Source organism: Mercurialis annua, linkage group LG6 (assembly GCF_937616625.2).
Source record: "Mercurialis annua linkage group LG6, ddMerAnnu1.2, whole genome shotgun sequence".
In the NCBI taxonomy this organism is placed as follows: domain Eukaryota; kingdom Viridiplantae; phylum Streptophyta; class Magnoliopsida; order Malpighiales; family Euphorbiaceae; genus Mercurialis; species Mercurialis annua.
Window position 1 is genome coordinate 1,455,986 of NC_065575.1, and position 5,637 is coordinate 1,461,622.

The window sequence follows — 5,637 nt, forward strand, 5'->3', positions numbered from 1 at the left end:
TGAGGAGTGTCATAATAATTTGCTCATATTCCTAGTTATATATAATTTTAGAATTGTTATTATTATATATTACCATTAGTGTTCTTTTCCGATTTAAGCAATATTTACAAAACGACTCAGCTCACATCCCAACATTTATAAATTATTCATCTTATAGACTAATTTGCGTTTTATATTTTATCTTTTATTAAAATAATGTAGTTTTTGCCCGCGTAAATGTTCAAAACGACGTCGTATAAGGTATTTACACTTTGCATGGATTGAGTTTAATAGGAAGGGAAGGTAACATTATGGGAATTAATTTTTTTTATTTGGACAAATTGTTTAATTAGAAGGAGAAGAAAAAGGAAGGTGAATCATTCCCCTTCATTCACCTTATAGGAATTGAAATCAATTACACCCCATTTTGGGGTGTAGAGAAATTCAACTCCAATTTAAAATATAAATTTGTTAATAAATGTCGTTTCTATCCTTACAAAATTTCAATAATTTTTAATTTATTTTTATCAATATCAATTTAAAACATGAATTTTTTAATAAATATCGTTTCTATTCTTATTAAATTTCAATAATTTTTAATTTATTCACATCAGTATTAATTTTTTTTATCTCTTATATTATATTTGTTTAAATATTTTAATTGAATTTTTTTATTTTCATATCTTAAATTTTTTTTAATTTTTAATGATTATCAAAATAATTTATTTTTCATATATTTTTATTTTTATTTTTTTAATATGAATATCATTATTTTTTGGATTAATATCATAAAAATTCACCAACTTTAAACGTTTTGTCATTTTAATCACGCCGTTTAAAATCATCATTTTCATACACCGACTATTAATTTTTTCAAATTATACACCGTTTTAAAATCCAGCGGAAGTCACTGACGTATCACATGAGCTCATTGTTATGAATTTAATTTTATTATATTTATCAATAATTGATTGATTTTTTTAGAACTATTAAAAAATGAAAAAAAAAAGTATGATAAATTATAAAGGATAAATTTGCAATTAAAAATTATTATCTTTTTTTTTTTATTCATTCAAATAACAATGATATTCTTTCTCCTCTCTTTACCTTTCTAATTATGTTAACTATTCAAACACAATTAAATCTTAAATTTACGTTCCCTTTCGATTCCCTCCCTTTCCTTCCCTTTATATTACCTTCCCTTCCTCTTTTTTTCCCTTATCCATGCAAAGCGTTAGACTATATATGTCACCTGATGAAGACTGTGATATATGGTGCCACATTTTAAGATTGTTCTTAACGTGGTGATATATTGTAATAATAACTAACTTTTATCTGGTTTGTTTTATCTATCTGTTATGCCATTTTTTTCTTTTCAAACAGAAAGCTATGCAAAATATTTTACTCTATTTCTCACAAGCTAATACTATGTAAAAATCGACCAGAACAAGTGTGTCGTTGAATTTTGAATTTTCTTACATCTCTTTTAAAAGATTAATTTCAAATTAATCCTCACATTTTGAGTGTTAATTCCTCATATCTATTATATATTTTGGGTTTTTATTAGGGTTATTATTAATGTAAATCTCCACCTTTTGCATGCTTTTTTTTTTAAGAACAATCGAAAAACGTGACACCATAATTTTTTATTTTGTGGCATATATTGTCCAAGTGCCTTATACAATATCATTTTTGTAATACCCTAAATATTTTAGAATAATTAAGTCATAAATTCCGACGAATTAAGTTAAGATGAATTTAATTTAATGATATCGGAAATTTAAAATAATTTATTTTTGAGCGGATTAGCGGGATTTAAGGAAAGACTTAGAAAATTTATATAAAATAAATTATAAATCTCGAGGTGATAATAATTTCGCCAAGGTCCGCGAAATGTTTTATAGTATTTGTGATAAAAGTTTCGGGTCAATTGGAGACCTTTTAAAATTTTGACGCGGATGCGTTTATGACTAAATTGTAAATTTTGAAAAGTTTAAGGGTTAAAGTGTAAATTAGCCAATTGAGTCCCGAGAATAGAAATTAGAGGATTATTGACGAAAAATAATAATTTTAGAATCGTATTATTTATTGGATATAAATAATACGTACGTAATTGAGTAAAGTAAATAATTAACCGTTTGGTTAAATTAGAAAGTATAAAAGAGAATTGGTTTAAATTAAAGAAATGAAGGATTAAAGGAATAATTTAACCAAACATATATAAGAAAGGAAATAAAGAAACAAGGTTCCACAGCTCTCATTTTCATTTCTCTCGTTGCTTTTGAACGGTTCCGCCGCACGATTCCGTTTCTCGTCCGTTTTCGACGTTCTATAGCTCGAAACGATCATATTTCAGTGTGCGAATCACAGTAAGCTCGACGTTTTCTTGTTTGGATGGATAAATTTTAAGTTATATCGAGTTAAAGTTTTAGGCCACGAAACGATTATATCGTTTTAAACGATATTAGAATTGAATTATAGCGTTTTGAATATAGAGTAAGCGTTTTGGATGCGTTAGAATCATTTTTACATCGAAAGCACGTCGGAAATGGAGTCGGGGTGAAAACCCGCGGCTGTGCGCCGCACGGTCCACCTGTGCGAACACACAGCATACTGTGCGATCGCATAGTGCTGTGCGAACGCACAGTCGGGCTGTGTGCGAACGCACAGTCCACTGTGGGAACGCATAGTGAGACGTGCGCTTGCACAGTGTTTCGGCCGATCGTTACATTTTGGAAATTCGTTAATGCTCGCATATCGAGATTGAAACTGATTGATTAGCAATGTATTTGAGTTAATTAACCTAACGAGGTTAAAAGAGAATTTATTTAAAAGTGATATTCAATCCGTAAACGAGTTAGAAAACGTTTATTAGGATGCACAAGCACGATAATTGATAAGAGTAATGTGTCGTGTCTCGAGTTTAGAATCAATCTTAGAATAAGATTCTAACGTGAGTCAATTATTTTAAAATAGTTTTAGATCCGGCGAGACAAGGAGCCGCTGGACCAGGAGCTCGGGAAGCTAGACATTTCTGAGCACCAGAGTATTTTTGGATATGCGGTCACAGTGAGTTTATACGATTTACTTTTAAAGTATTTATACAAGCAAATATTTTTTATTACTTTATATTCGATTTAAATATTTACAATGCGAATTCTTTACTTAAATTGCAAATATGTTTGATTTGAAATCGGTATCGATCCGATGGAACGTGCTACCTATTGGCCGGCAATAGGACTGCATGATCACCAGTTTTGATTTGATACAGATGAAGACTTGACTATGAATACGAATTTTGAAGTTGGACTTATGAATTCGATACGAGTGATCACTCTGTTACGGTGTAATCTGGAGTCCCTATATCTAGTGCGTTGGACCCACCAGTGGGTTGGATTCACAACTTTGAGATTATATGAATTGATTTGATGATATATGATTAGCATGTTTGAGGATTAGAGTTTCAATCGGATCCTATACTTGACTGCATGAGGTTTGAACGTTATTGCATCGTTGTATGTTTTATATGAATACTTATTAGTAAATGTATGGACTCACTCAGTATATTCCCATATACTGACCCCTCACAGTCTTTCTTTCAGGTTAAAGCGTTTTGAAGGACGGACTTCCTTTTCTTGTTCTGGAAGTCTACCCTAGTGAAAGACTAGAATGTTTTCTTCGTAAAGTTGCAGTAGCCGGTAGATGTCTGTATGTAATGTAAGGTTTAAAGTCAAACGGTATATTTAAATGAACAACTCCAACTTGATATAAAAGTATATATATATTATTTTCTTATAAAGATCGTATTTTAACCGTTTGATTTCGTTAACCAATTGCCATGAGTGGAATTGGTCGAGATTATGATTAGAGACAGGGCAGTGTTAGACATTAGATGTCGCTCGGTAAGACACTAGTCTATAAGAATGATTCGTAATGGTTTTCAGAAAGCAATAAAGATAATTTGATATTTATAATAGTAAAGTTTAAAAAAGTTTTTTGAAAATGTTCTATATAAAATAATATATTTAATTCGCGAAAAATTTACAGTGGTTTTAGGCTTGCTACGGATTTGGAGCTACCACTCCCATTCTCTAGCGCCGGTCTCGACTCAATAATTTGGGTCGTGACAATTTTGGTCGATTCTACAGCCAAAAACGACATTATTTTTACGAAAAATGGTGCATAAAATGCAAATCAAGCTATAAAATCAAAAATTTAAAACAATTGGGATGCGACGTGAGACGTTTTTTAAATTGTATTTTAATTGAAAAGAAAATGTGTAAATATATAGTAAGAATCACTTTTTTTTTATTTGTAATTTTTTTATTTGTGAATTGTGCTGTCGTGATTAGTTTTATCTGTAGATCTTAACTTTTGAAATTTTACTTTGGGTTAAATTATATTATTAAATAGTTCTGATATTTTGTAATATTTAATCTAATTATTTTGGCTAAAATTCAGACTGTTATAATCAAATTTTCGTCAACAAATATAACCATTATTGGAAAAAAAAATATCATTGACAAAAAAAAAGTTTTTATTATATACTGGAGCATGTGAAAGAAAAGCTTTAGTTGTTAAAGTTTGTCCTTTTTATACCTTTTGGTTGTTATAAGTTCAAAAATCTATTATTTCCCAACACTCTCTTAGTGTGTCTCATAAAAAAAAATTATTATTTTATTAAAGGCCTAATGCCTTAAAAAACCCCCGACTTTTTATCCCGTTTTCAATCATACCCTGACGTTGTAAATTTGTCAATTTTACCCTATTTTGCATTTTTGTGTTTCAATTGTACCCTAAAATATTAAATTAATGCCTTTTTTATTTGAAAAAAATTTAAAAACATTCTCCACGTCTAATATATATTAATTACATATTTTTAAAATTTATTTAAATTTAGTTAAATTAATTAGAAATTTAAATTAGTGTTAATTTGATTATGGTTTTTAATTAGTTTTTAAAAATAAAGAACTTATTTGTACTTTTTTGAATACAAAAGAATTTAATTTCATCTTTATACTTAGTTAATTGAATGATTTCATCATTTAAGTAAAAAAATTAACAAAAATTAAAAAATTGGGGTACAATTGAAAACGGAAAATTCAAAAGTGGGTAAAATTGACAAATTTGCAACGTCGGGGTAGAATTGAAAAAAACATTAAAGGTCAGGGGTTTTTGAGTGATTAGGCCTTTTTTAAAATATTAATAAATTCTTATTTTAATTTGAATAACAATGCATTCAAAAATGATGGGAAATTCTTATTTTATTATAAATTTACAGCTGTTATTAAGGTATATTTCTGGTTTGATACTGTAAATTTATAGTATTACTAGTACGGAACCCTCGCTTCGCATCGGAATTTATATTTTATTAAAAAAACAAATACATTAAAATTTTATTAAAATGAATAAATAATATATAATATTAATTAAGTATTGTACAATACTAAATCATATAAATATAAATACTAAAAAGAAATAACTAATATTTTTTATTATTGATATATTTCAGTTGAAAATATTTTTTTTCATCAATACAACTAATTAGTCAATATATAATCCACATTCGAATCATTGTAATATCAGTTTCAATAACACCATAATATCATTTTCCTACGTAAAATTAAAATTTCCAACTCAATCATAATATTTAAAAAA